Source organism: Lissotriton helveticus, chromosome 5_1 (assembly GCF_964261635.1).
Source record: "Lissotriton helveticus chromosome 5_1, aLisHel1.1, whole genome shotgun sequence".
Classification (NCBI taxonomy): domain Eukaryota; kingdom Metazoa; phylum Chordata; class Amphibia; order Caudata; family Salamandridae; genus Lissotriton; species Lissotriton helveticus.
The window spans coordinates 1,946,608,526-1,946,623,052 of NC_136065.1; the positions used below are offsets into that span (position 1 = coordinate 1,946,608,526).

Sequence of the window (14,527 nt, forward strand, 5' to 3'; positions counted from 1 at the left end):
AATACAGGTAAAAAGGTAAAAAGATACAGGTGACAAAATGAAGAGGGTAAAGGGCAAGGTGCAGCAGCAGAACATGGATCACATTACATCCATTACAAATAGCAACTAAATTCTGTGCGGTCATTGAGCCCGTGGGGCTTAAGGGTCTGCAACAGGTAAATCCATTCAAGTTCACGTTTCAGTAAAAGTTTAGTGTTGTCAATGCCTTCTTTTTTAGATACGATCTCCAGGACCAGGAATTTCAACTGGGCGATTGAGTGACGTGCTTCCATGTAGTGAAGAGCGATGCTTGATTTCTCAGATTTAAGCCGGATGTTAGACTTATGCTCATTCAATCTGGTTTTAATTTTGCGTTCCGTCTTCCCGATGTATAGTTTGCCGCATGGGCACTTTAGGGCATAGATTAAGTTGGTGGAGTTACATGTGGCGTCTACGTGAAGTTTAATGTTGTGTCCTTTCATGGGATGCTGTATTTTGTTGCCCCGAATTACATTATTACAATGGCCACAGTTCAAGCAGGGCTGAGTGCCACGATGTAGTTTGATTGGTACTGTGGGCTTCGCCAGTATTTCTTTAATGTTACAGTTCCTGGTGTAGGCAAATATTGGGGGCTCATTAAAGATTCCTTGAAAATCCGGCTCATTTTGCAGTATTGGCCAGTGTTTCCAGATGATTTTTTTATATGCTGTGCTCGCAGTAGAAAATTTTGATACAAGAACCATGCGTTGCTGTGTGTTTCTATGAGTTTTGGTCAGACTCTCCTGTCTGGATATGGTTGCCACACGGCTTTGTGCCTCACGTAGAATGGTTTCTGGGTAGCCACGTGTCCGAAATCTATCGGACATTTCCATCATCCTTTGGTTAACCATGGTTTCGTCGGATACTATGCGCCTGATGCGCAGCATTTGGGAGTACGGGAGGTGCTTTTTAAGGGAACCTTGGTGGAAGCTGGTGAAATGAAGAGCATTATTCCTATCCGTGTTCTTTCTATGTAGGTCCGTGACGATTCCGTCTGGTGTGTTCTTGATGTGGACATCTAAGAAGGTGATGTCAGTGTTTCCAGTGAAATCATCTGGAAACACTGGCCAATACTGCAAAATGAGCCGGATTTTCAAGGAATCTTTAATGAGCCCCCAATATTTGCCTACACCAGGAACTGTAACATTAAAGAAATACTGGCGAAGCCCACAGTACCAATCAAACTACATCGTGGCACTCAGCCCTGCTTGAACTGTGGCCATTGTAATAATGTAATTCGGGGCAACAAAATACAGCATCCCATGAAAGGACACAACATTAAACTTCACGTAGACGCCACATGTAACTCCACCAACTTAATCTATGCCCTAAAGTGCCCATGCGGCAAACTATACATCGGGAAGACGGAACGCAAAATTAAAACCAGATTGAATGAGCATAAGTCTAACATCCGGCTTAAATCTGAGAAATCAAGCATCGCTCTTCACTACATGGAAGCACGTCACTCAATCGCCCAGTTGAAATTCCTGGTCCTGGAGATCGTATCTAAAAAAGAAGGCATTGACAACACTAAACTTTTACTGAAACGTGAACTTGAATGGATTTACCTGTTGCAGACCCTTAAGCCCCACGGGCTCAATGACCGCACAGAATTTAGTTGCTATTTGTAATGGATGTAATGTGATCCATGTTCTGCTGCTGCACCTTGCCCTTTACCCTCTTCATTTTGTCACCTGTATCTTTTTACCTTTTTACCTGTATTTGTTCACATATGTTCCTTAACGTTTATTATGTCACCATTTTCGATCTAGGAAGATTCCACTACCTCTCACTACTTTATCTTGTCTATCTCTCCCGTGTTTATTTATCAGTATGTGCCAACACTCGCTTGTTTACGTTTACCACGGTAACACTTTTGGTTCAATAAGATTTCACCACTCAAAGATGGCCCCGCTCCCCACGGGACGAGTCCGTCATCTATGTCCATGTTAATATGTAGCCGGCCGCGTCACACGCGGTTTAGACGGCAAACGGATGACCGACGGTGAATATCTCAGGACGCTACGCGTCTTTATGAAGTAAGAACCTAAATTATAGTTATATAATATTTTGTGAGTCCTCCCATGTCACTAGCGGTATTACCTCTACCACTCACCCGACCCAGCACCTTAACTTCGAGCACCTTTACCAAGTGTCCACGCACTAGTGCACTTTAAACTATCTCACCGACCCAGCACCTTAACTTAGACTAACTTCACCAACTGTCCACGCACGAGTGCACTTTATATTACCTCACTGTAAAATTTTCCACGACCCTGAACGTTATATTGTTTTAGCACACCGCCTTACCCGCTCCTTTCTTTCGCTTCCTCCTCAGCTCTCCGTGACCAAGGGCTGTCAAGCCCGAAATGCATTGGAGCTCAATGTTTAAACCCATATGGATTATGACTCTGATCATCTTACGATATGATGTTTAATATCGAAGCTAATTACCCCTAAGGGGATTACCTGTATACAACTATACAAAGAAATTAAAAAACTTTGAAGCACCTGCGAGTGATCCCAATTGGTGTGCCTCATCAGGGGATGTTTTTGCGGGGTTCCGCATACACAACAATCTTGATATTTGAAGGTGTTCCAGACGGATAACACCACCCTACGAGGGCACCCAGAATTTTCTAGCATTACATTGAACTATCTACTTACTCTCCACGTAGTGCACCCTGCGATTGCCAATAACAATCTGCAAGCGGCACTCGGGACAGTATTACAATCCTTAAACAAACCTTTTACTTGTTTGGTTTCTAAACCAGTGATGCGGACATGTGGTCTTGTTCGTAAATACCAGCAGAGAGGCACATGGCTCTGAGAAGAATACGGAAGGGTTATAATTTGGCGCTGTATAATTGGGTGGCTCTCCTTGAGGTGTTTGCAGAATTTAGAGATGAGCTACTGGAAATTAACAGTGTTCATCCAGTTCGGTTTTGCATTCATGGATTGGCGAACATCGAGCAGTCGAAGATTTTGAAAACATTAAAATTACAAGCTTTGCTAATTTTTCTGTCGGTATTTTCCGAATTGTTAATGACAACACTTAGCAAATGTTCAGACTGGGCGGATAGCGCATCATCTGAGATTTCCGCAGCCTCATTTGTTTATTTTGGTTGTACTCGAGTTTATAAAAACTGACTTTATTCCTAGGTTTGTTTACACCGGCTACATTAATAATGGCTCCTGGGCTGCTACAAGTGACAACCTTACACGACACTCAATGTGTGTATATAACTATGGGAGGCACGGTTCCTTTGACTCTTCAACAGAAACAAGCAAGGAGTTGGCTGTTTGCCTTCACACTTTAATGACTAAGAGCGCGAAGGTAGTTTGAGTCATTACCCCCTTCTATGCCACGCACTGGATCTGTGACACTTCAGTCTGTCAAGCTGATTTTAAGTGCTTGAGTAGCAAATCAGATTATCGCAATAGACGGGGGAAACACACAACGGGCCTGGCTCCTGCCTTGCCTACCTGCTGAGCAAATATTTCCTTTCCGAGACGAGAAGCTTCCAGCCGAGCCACTGTGGCTTGCTCTCCACTGTACTATCCCCCACATGAGGGCCAGAGGCAGACAACTTTAGGTAGAGTATGCCTAAGGCTAAGAGAGGCATAGGTGTTCTAAAGCCAGCAGCAGCCTTTCTGGGGGAAAAGGAGCCATGTACTCTCTGGTAGCGATCGCTGATCAACAGGGACAACAGAAAGTAGTAAGTAATGCTACAGTTCTCGCACCTTCAACAGGGAAGACAGTTCAATCGACAATGAGGCACAACACTCCATTCTACAGGATTGGTGAGAGGTCAGTGCCAAAGGTTTCCTTCAGATACTATTCTGCTGGTAGATTAAAATGTACCAGTTGTTATTATGGCAAATAAAAGGCTGGTTAGCCTCATACGAAGAACATCTTTGTAGGAAGAGACATGTACGCTTGCCTCCTCCAAGCGGTGCTCTTTTACTACGTTTAATAAATAGTACTCAGTTAAGCAAGCTCGGAAAGGCTGTGAATTGACATTACCAGGATTCAAACTTGGAGTTCATGTCAGCAGTAGGGGTGGGCGGAGCTTGTGGAATTTCACTCCGCAGAGTTACATAAAAACCCCGGGAGATCCCACAGAGTTCTGCCAGCGGGCAGAAATATGCATGTCGCACTGGTCGCTAGTTGCTCGCTAAAAATCCAACGTGAACACCACCACACGTGCATAGGAATGCGCGGATTATCGAGTTGATTTTACTACCGCTCGAGTCGAAAATCTACTCTAGAGGCAGCCCTCTGATCGTGACCGCTTAAACCTGAAGTCTTACTAGAGATCTAAAATTGCGCTAAAGGAAGCTAAATCAAGCCAGTTCGCATTTCTGGAGCCTCATAGGAGAAAAACGTCGCCACGCAGCAATTGGCGGGCTTTAGCCAGAACTCCAAGTTACAAGAGTAACGCAGAGTCTATTCTATCGTGGAGTCGCCAAACTTCTGCCAATTCTGAGAGCGGATTGACATTTTCCATTCAGGCCTAGCCAGCAGCATGAGTTTCACATAATGACCTATCTTTGCCGCTAGGGTTCAAAACTTCCAAATCACAATATAGCAAGTCTTATATTATAGTGCAACTATTTCTACAACATCAAGAGAGAAAAACTTTGTTTAACCACTAAATGAGCAAAGGTAGGGTGTCTAACTTCTGCACAATCAGGAACCTGAATTTGTTTCTGCTTTCCTTCCACAAAGTCCATGGTTTTGTTTTTCTCAATCGACTCCAAAACCCAGGTCCTGTGGTTTTCTTCCCAGATGTTTTGTTTATGCTAGAGCACTCCTCTGTGGGGTGCTGGGACAACAACTTCCTCTGAACATAGCAAGCATTTTACTTAAGAGTCAGACAGAGTACAAACAAGGCCAGAGATCTCTGCAGCAGCATTGCTGTGTCATTTATTAAGAGGGTGAATACGTTGGGCTGAGATAGGGCCACTGACAGAAACCCAATTTTTACTAGGAGCTCACCTTTACATGGCGTTCCATTTGACCTTGCAGTCAATCGAGGAAAATGCAAGTTTCTTTGTATACCATACAAAACATAACACTCGTTCCAAGACCTAAACTCTAGCCTAGATCATAACGCCTAGTCATAGATGCCATATGCAGTCAAAACCTATACAGATGTTTATGATAGAAACACATACTTTCCCTCTATTGGTTTTTAAATACTTGCTGAATGCATTTTACATGGTTCTATGTTTGAGAGGCAGTCTTATTCCGTGATTGTACAAGCTGGAGAAAATGTCCGATTAATAATGCTGCAGAACAACGGGTTAATGTTACTGTTAAGAGCAGTGTATCCTATTGAGGTGTCACAATACTCTATTTCCCTCATAGACCGTTATACCTTCTCATTAGACATTGTTCATATACATTTCAATAGACATCAGAACACAACAGTGACGACTCCAATTATCTCATTATTTTATTTTATCAAAAGCATTATTTTTTTAATTTTCTCAAACATAAGCTCATTGTTATTTTCTTTTATCAAAAACATCTTTTTTGGAATACTTGTTCTATATTTTTCTGTAAAAACACATTTATACATTATTCATCTTGGTTTATAAAATCACAAATACATTTTAAGCAGTGATTCTTAACATGTATAAAGTAAGACCAATTTTTGGGGAAAAATATACACAAGCAAAAATAAACAACCCTGGAGAAGATTCAAAAAATACAATCACACTTCAATCACACCAACTCATTCACTTTCACACCAACTACCAACATACAGTATCTGTACACAGTTGAGTAATCTGTGACAAAAGAAAGCCTTTGCCACGAACGAAATCACAGCGCCGGGCACAAGACTCAACACAAGTTCGACACGCGTTTCGGTGGGATCAAGATGTTAGAACCACCTTCCTTAGGACCTTTCCAGATAACTTGCTTTTACTTCCCAGGGGACATAGAAACAGTAAAGCGGTTTTAGTTCGAAATGTAATTGAAATATACATCCAGCCGGATCTCCAGATAGGAATCTCTCAGTATACCAAAAGTTCTAAGAAGACAGTATCTACTTTTTCTAAGTAGAAAGTAGCTTCTCAAGTGGCCTATGGCCAGTAGATGTACCGGTAAACAATCTTGTGTGAACGGGTATATTCCCGATTTTGCTTCCGTTTATTCAGGTAGATTCTTAGTCTTCAACACCAGAGAGTTTCATGTCTTAATACCTTATCGTTTTCTGAACGACGCTTCAGTGTCGGCCGCCCAATGACACTATTACGTAGAAACGGTATATCCTATTGGGGTGTCACCACTTCTGATCAGGTGTCTGGGGAGATTCCATCTCACAGAATAAACCAGACTAGCTTAAGTAGGCCCTACAGAGTTGGTCTAAACCTATATGTGAGCATCTCACAAAATGATCTGTGCCTCATTACATCTTTACTTTTCAGTTTATTAGTTAAATGTACTCTTCCTAAATTGTCAACATGATTCTACTGTTATTTTAAATATGCACTTGAGGATTTCAGGCAACAGTTTCCTACACTTTTCAACCTCTGCATTTGTATTCTGTATCGTGTGTATGTCGAGTACATGTGTGTGCAAAGTGAGCATCGCATACATGTGCGATAGAGAGTGTCCAAGTGTGTGTGAAAGAGTGAGCGACTGTGCGTCAGCCAAGATGGAAGAAGAGAATACCTTCCCCAGACAGTGTTAAGTGAGCTACTTTAATACCTGTGGCTGAAAGGTGCAACTCAAGGCACTGAAGTCAAGAGTACGGTGATTGGGCCATCTTTAGAAATTTCTTGAAGACTTTGTTAGGATAGGACTACTGATTAGTTCTTCCGGAGCATGGTTGTTTAGGAGATTTTGTTTGGGTGTAGTGTCTGTTAAAGGCCAGTCTTGTGTCGGAATGTCCCTGCTGAGTAGAGCTGGCATTGACAGGATGGGGGATGTGTTTCAAGGGGGCACATTTGTGGGCCTAGACCAGTTAGGTTACATCCAGAACCAGACTCCCATGTTTCACTTTACATATTACAGGCTCACAAGAGCTTTGAGGGAACACTACCCGACGTTCCCATTGGAACCCGAATGCCTTGCACCACTACAACTATTGATCACAACTACCGATTTGTCGCACCTGGTTTCTAGACTCTATTCAGCTGCACAGTCCGAGTTAGCGGGACACGCATTGAAGGCCAAGGGGCGGTGGGATACACTGTTAGACACCCCACTGACAGACGACGAATGGGCTGGCACCTGTGCACTGACACAACTTCTGACACCCAACGGCAATTTGAGAATCATTCATTTCAAATTCCTTCACCAACTCTATTACACGCCGACAAAACTGCTTAGATACGGGTTGCAGGAGGAAGATAGGTGCAAAAGGTGTAACAGAGAGGGAGCGGGCTTCGCTCATCTGGCATGGGACTGCGCCAAAATAACGAGTTACTGGGTGGAGGTCACCGCAACGTTGTCTATCATTTTGGAGGAAGAGGTGCAATGCACACCCAAAGTCTGTCTGCTAGGGATAGTGCCGCAGTTCAGGGCGATGAAACGCAAGTTCTGTGTCATAGCCTTGTTGTTGGCGAAGAGACAGGTGGCACAATGCTGGCACAGTCGCAAGGTGCCGAAGGTAAAAACATGGTTGCATGACATGTCCACTTGCCGGGACAAGCTACAAACATACGAGGAGCTACTGCCGGCGAAATCCAGGCCCAAGAGTATTTGGGGTTATTTAGAGGAGTACCTCGCTTCCATACAGGATGATGAAGAGAACCGACCATTGGATTGAATTGATTGGGGTACTGTGTAGGTAAACAACACATACGTGAGTCATGTACCGGCGGGAACCTAGGGGGAACTGTGACTACCATAACAACTGAAGTGTAGTATGTACTGATAGCACTTTACGGTCTAAGTTGGGGAAAGTTGTTCTTTTGTTCACTGTTGAAAAAAAATGTGAAAAAGTGAGACTCATTTCATTTACCAGCTAGTAACCATATGTGGGGCATGCGGAAGAACTCTGCCTCACACTGTAACGCTGATTATGCACGACGTACTTCTCCTATGTTGGTTGCTGATATTTACGTAGCGAGCCGGCCTCAGGGTTGTAGGCTCATGCTGTGTCAACTGCTATATGTTAATAAAGGTCTTGCGGAAAAAAAAAGAAAAAAAAAAGGCCAGTCTTCCCCTTTTGTTTGTTTACATTACTGCTTAAGGAAATCTGGTGACAGACAGGTGCAAAAACCTCACACTTCATTGTGCCCATGCTAGTGCAACTTCTGCTTGCTGCCAGCCGTAGTGCTACATGCTCTGAGGAGTATCACTTTACACAAGGGCTGTGTCTGGAAGCGACCTGTGCGTGATATATAAAGGGTAACCACTCAAACCAGTTCTGAAGCATTTGACAGTGGGTCGTCATCCAGTGATCCAAACCACCACACTTTGATCCAGCCTGAGGTCCTTTATGAACAAGGAAGGTAGTGCTTCCCGAATACTCCAAGAGCTGCTGTGTAACCAGGGTTGATGCCTGTCTGACAGCCAGTTTTCCAGAGGTTAGGGAACATCACCGGATGTCAACACGTTTGGCTGGAAGAGCAGAGGCTCTGCCTGAATAACCTAGAAGCCTGCCTGCCTACTGACGGAAGCCGTGTGCTTGGCCCTGAAAGAGGAGAGACTGGGTAGACCAAGAGGCCCAGTGTATTCCCAACATGTGGAGCGACTACAGGGCACCAACAACCCTAATAGAATGATCCTGGAGGAACCTGTGCTATGAAGGCCCCACCCCTGCTATGAAGGCCCCATCCCCAGTATCTCTGCACAGCTCTTAAAGAACTGGAAGTTAGATTGCATCAGAGATTGAAGTCTGGAAAACTCAGCAGGCTGCTGTGGGACAAGTGAATGGTGCAGTCACTGACTACAAGATCATCAGATCGTCCCCAGTGGGAAGCCCATAAACGGGCAAGAGGCTGCTAACTGCTCGCATGATGCCACAGAACACTATTCCTGAAGGCCTCAACCCTCGCTACCTGTGTGCCAGTCTGCAGGAGAAAAACACTGCTGCCATGTGCTGGTGCTGCCGAGTAAAGCTCACTCCCCTAGTGCACCATGAAGATCAGCGTTCAGCCAGTGCGGTAATCAGCATGGAAGGAGTAAGCCAATGTGTGTGTGTGTGTGGGAGGGAGGGGGGGGGGTTGTGCAGCCTGTGCCCACAACCATCCGTATGGCTTCCAGTCATCAATGATATTGAAGTGCACTTCGGGACAAGAGACTGAGGTGCACAGGAAGGACCCTTTGTACACACGTAACAGCTTCAACTGAAAACCACTCAAGATATTGATCTGAGTGACAGCATTAATTAGTTAGACTTTTTGAGCAGCTGCTCCCAAGCCTACATCCTTGCCTACGCCCATAATATGGAGGGGAGGGGAATAGCAAGACCCCAACTAAGTGGAGGCGTATATTTTCCTCAGGAACGAGGAGGCGGTGTAGTGCCTCAATGTTATCGCAAAACGTATGACAAACTAGTGTTGTAAGTTAAACAAACTGAAGCATTTATTTTTGTTATGAGATTAAAAGTACTTTCTTTTTCATAAAGATAAGCCCTCACCTGCACATCACATTATTGGGTCTGTTATTTGACAAACGTCTGAGCTCTTGCCGATCACACCGAGAAGAGCAAGACTGCTTGGTCTTGCTTCCCCAAGTGTGGCAATGGTTGTTCTTAGCTCACTTTGCAAAGCCATAGACTGCGCCCCGAGGACACGAGTGGCAAAGAACCTCAACCACCATGGTCGGGCTCAGTCGCCTACATCTGCTTTATGGCACCCAGGAAAGGGACCAGACAGTCTTTAAAAGAGAACTTCAACTTTGACGGGTGCCAGATAATAGCCTGTCTTTAATCCAAATAGATCCTTCTTAATGTGCTTCAGTTCTTGCTCATTCAGTGGAGATAATCAGCACTCTATCAAAACTAATATCGCACTTTTAACCATTCCTATAGGTTATGGTTTAGATGACTACTCAGAGACTTTCTTCCTCTAAATTTTGCATCTCAGCACAGCAAAACAGATCATTTATATGACAGCCGTTCCCATGGCCCTCAATGTGGAACTTAAAATGCTTAATGGTCTTGTACTAATTTATTGCAGTTTAACAGAAAGGCCTTAAAGTTTAGGAAGGTCCATGTCATGCTTTAAAAGTCATTTGAATCTAAAGGAAGAAACATACCTATGGGATCGATTATTTCAGCTTTGTCTTCATTTTCAAGAGGATTTACCTGCGACTGAAGGCAGCTTATAAAGAAGATTGTGAATTCTGTTAAGATTCACTGTTTTTCCACCTTATTCGTTCTGGATGTGATCTCTTCTTTTCCAGTTGTTGACTTTTTTGCTTCATATGTTTATTGTTCTTGGAAGATTGCTTCAATGCTGCCAAGACACCCACTATAAATGCATCAAACCAAGAAGGAGAGTTGGACCTCTATCACTTCAGTCGCTATACACTATACATAGATGAAGATTCTGGGATGATAGAAAATATATATTGTTTTTTTGTGCCCATTGCTCCTTGTCCTCCCTTGAAGGTGTAATAGCGGACCAGTCCTTCAAACGAGCAGAAGAATGAGACTCCTAAGAAAGCTTAAAATCTAAACCTGAAGATTCCTGTAGCTTGATATTGGAAAGGTCAGCTACCAAAGAATCTCTCCAGTCTTGAAGGGATTCAGTAGTTTGGGGTAGGAATCATTGAGTAGGAAGAGCATCAATTGACTGTCACCAATTAATGCAAAACATTCATGTGGCACAACTTTCCTTGTGCTCATCCCTGCCTCAAACAAGCAAGCCTCAGGGGCGGCATCCAGTGGCATTGACTCAACACCAGGCCTACTCATTAGCCTCAACCAACAGAGACCTGCCACTATTCTAAAATCTCGGACAAGTCTCACTGTCTCCTTCAGAAAAACTATTGGGTGAAATCTTTTTTACAAATTCTTTCTAGGGATTACAGTATTTGCAATAAACATAAATGTGAATTTACATCCACAGAAAGCCCCATACGTTAAACTATGATCCATAAATAGCTGACCCCCTGCCTAGCTTTCCACCAGAAGAACAAGTTACTTACCTTCGGTAACGATATATCTGTAAGAAACAGTAGTTAGTATTAGATTCCTTACCTTAGATTCCTTACCTTAGAATATCCCCAGGCGTCAGTCTGGATCCGGAAACTTTTGCGTAGCAGTACCCCTGCGCGTCGGTAGGCGTCGTCTGCAGGCGTCCCCTGCGGCTCCGCGTCGTCGGCGTCGTGCGCCATGATGACGTCGCTGGAGTATATAGACGCCGCCTCCGCGCGCTGACGTCAGTTCTTTGCACACAGCTTTTCCGCGCCAGAACACGCAGAGCCATGTGAGAACCAACACTGGTGCCATTTGAAACTAGGGCCCTGAAAGGGATGTCCTTAACCCTAGGTATCAGTTCGCAGAACGGGGAGGATGGGTGGGGCGGTAAGGAATCTAATACTAACTACTGTTTCTTACAGATATATCGTTACCGAAGGTAAGTAACTTGTTCATCTGAAAGAAACAGGTTAGTATTAGATTCCTTACCTTAGAATAGATACCCCAGCAATACCAACCCCGGTGGTGGGTCTGCGAACCAATACAACCTACACCAGAAAGTCCTGGAGGACCGAACGGCCAAAGAAGCCATCCCTCCGGACTTGACTGTCCAGGCAGTAGTGCCTCGCAAAGGTGTGCAGCGAGGCCCACGTGGCCGCCTGGCAAATGTCCTGCAAAGGGACTCCCCGGCCCAGGGCAGTAGTAGCCGCCGTGGCCCGAGTGGAATGGGCCCTCAGCCCAACAGGAGGCTCCTTCCGAGCCAAAGAGTAGCATGCTTTGATGCACAGGACGACCCACCGAGAGATGGTCCGTTTCTGTACCGCCCTTCCCTTCTTCTCACCCACGTAGCCAACAAACAGTTGGTCATCCACCCAGAACTGGCGTGTGCGATCCATATAGAATGAAAGCGCACGTTTTGGGTCCAGACGATGGAGCCGCTCTTCATCCTTTGAAGGATGCGGAGGCGGGAAGAAGGAGGGCAAGGTGATGGACTGCCCAATGTGAAAAGCAGAGACTACCTTGGGCAGGAAAGAAGGTCTAGTCCGAAGAACCACCTTATCAGGATGAACAGACAAGAAAGGAGGTTGAATAGAAAGAGCCTGGAGCTCACTCACTCTCCTGGCAGAGGTGATGGCTACCAGGAAGGCCGTCTTTAAGGTGAGAAGACGGAGAGGACAGGAATGAAGGGGCTCAAAGGGAGCGCACATCAGGAAAGTCAAAACCAGGTTCAAGTCCCACTGAGGCATCACGAACGGAGTTGGAGGATACATGTGCGTGATGCCCTTCAAGAATCTTAACACAATAGGGGACTTGAACAAAGATGGCTGATCAGGTAGCCTCAAGAAGGCGGAAAGGGCAGAAAGATAGCCCTTGATAGTGCCCAGAGCAGAGCCCTGCTGGGCAAGGGAAAGGAGGAAGAGGAGAACCTCAGACAGAGGGGCAGAAAGGGGATCCACAGCCTTTGCTGTGCACCATGCCACAAATCTGTTCCACCGGCAGGCGTATACCGACTTTGTGGAGGGACGCCTGGCTGCCAGAATGACATCACAGACTTCAGGAGGCAAGTCAAATGGCCTCAACTGTCGCCGCTCAATCTCCACGCATGGAGGTGGAGACTGGACAGGTTCGGGTGGAGGACCGTCCCCTGCTGCTGCGACAGAAGGTCCTCCTGAAGGGGCAGGCGGATCGAGGGACCGACTGTCATGCTGAGTAGCTCGGGATACCAGTATCTTCGAGCCCAGTCCGGAGCCACAAGGATAACTTGGGCCCGGTCGCGCCTGATCTTCTTCAGCACTCTGGGCAGAAGTGGTATAGGCGGAAAGGCGTACAACAGACCGCAACTCCACTCGCGCCGAAAGGCGTCGCCGAGCGAGTGCCGTCTTGGAAACTCCAACGCGCAGAACTGATGACATTGCGCGTTCTCTTCTGTGGCGAATAGATCTAACCAAGGCTCTCCCCATTGCTGAAAGAGGCCTCTCGCCACATCCGAGTTCAGACGCCATTCGTGATCCACCGAGCACCGACGGCTGAGTTCGTCCGCCCTGGCGTTCAGAGAACCTGCCAGGTGTTGAACCGTCAGAGTCACGCCCTGACGTTCCAGCCATTGCCAGAGGCGCAGAGCCTCCTGGCAAAGGGTCCACGACCCCACACCGCCCTGTTTGTTGCAGTACCACATGGCGGTGGTGTTGTCCGTGAACACCTGCACTACACTCCCGTTGACAAAGGGGAGGAATGCCTTCAGTGCTAGGCGAATCGCCCGCAGCTCTAACATGTTGATATGGAGCCGGGACTCCGCCGGAGACCAGAGGCCTCTGATCTCCGCCTCTCCCAAGTGGCCACCCCAGCCTTGGAGGGACGCGTCCGTCACAACCACGTGCTCCGGTTGGGGAAGGGAGAGGGATCTGCCCCTGACCCAATCGCGGTCCGTAAGCCACCACTGCAACTGTCTCGCAGTGCCCTCCGAGATCAGGACATGGTCGGATAGGTTGCCCTGATGCTGGGCCCACTGAAACTTCAGGTCCCACTGCAGAGCCCGCATCCGCCATCTGGCGTGATGCACCAGAAGGATGCAGGAGGCCATCAGCCCCAGAAGCCGCAGCGTCAACCTGACCGAAACCCGGGATAACGGCTGAAAGATGGGAATCAGAGCCTGAATATCCCGGACCCGCCGTTCCGGAGGATAAACCCGAAACTGCGCCGAGTCGAGAACCGCTCCGATGAAAAGGAGCTTTTGAGAGGGACACAGGTGTGATTTCGGCACATTGATGGAAAACCCCAGCTCGTGCAGGAGGTCTGCCGTCATCTGAAGGTGGTGGACGACTGTCTGGGGCGAGCCCGCCTTCAACAGCCAGTCGTCGAGGTAGGGGAAGACTGAAACCCCTAACCGGCGCAGATGAGCTGCGACCACCGCCATCACTTTCGTGAACACCCGTGGGACGCTGGTAAGGCCGAATGGGAGCACGATGAACTGAAAGTGCTCGTGGCCTACCGTGAACCGCAGGTAACGCCGGTGGGCCGGCAGGACGGGGATGTGAAAATACGCATCCTGCAAGTCCAACGCTACCATCCAGTCTTGTGGGTCCAGAGCAGCCAAGACCTGAGCCAAAGTCAACATCTTGAACTTCTCCTTCCGGAGGAAGCCGTTGACGTTCCGTAGATCCAAGATAGGACGCAGGCCTCCCTTGTCCTTCTTGGGTACCAGAAAGTAGTGGGAGTAGCAACCACACCCTACTTCTGGCCCAGGAACGCGCTCGATGGCCCCCTTGGCCAAGAGGGCCGTAACTTCCTCCTGCAGAAGTGTCAAGTGGTCCCCCGACACACGGTGGTTCTGCGGTGGCATGGCTGGAGGAGTGGACTCGAAGGGGAGGGCATAGCCCCTTCGGACAAGCTGCAGCACC

At 46.8% G+C, this 14,527-nt stretch overlaps 1 protein-coding gene across 1 annotated transcript in view; it reads right to left on the bottom strand.

Annotated features, from left to right (window-relative positions):
* NPEPPS (aminopeptidase puromycin sensitive) overlaps window positions 1-14,527 on the bottom strand; it is a 1,244,137-nt gene that overhangs the window by 1,202,367 nt on the left and 27,243 nt on the right. The gene's annotated exons all lie outside the window — the stretch shown is intronic.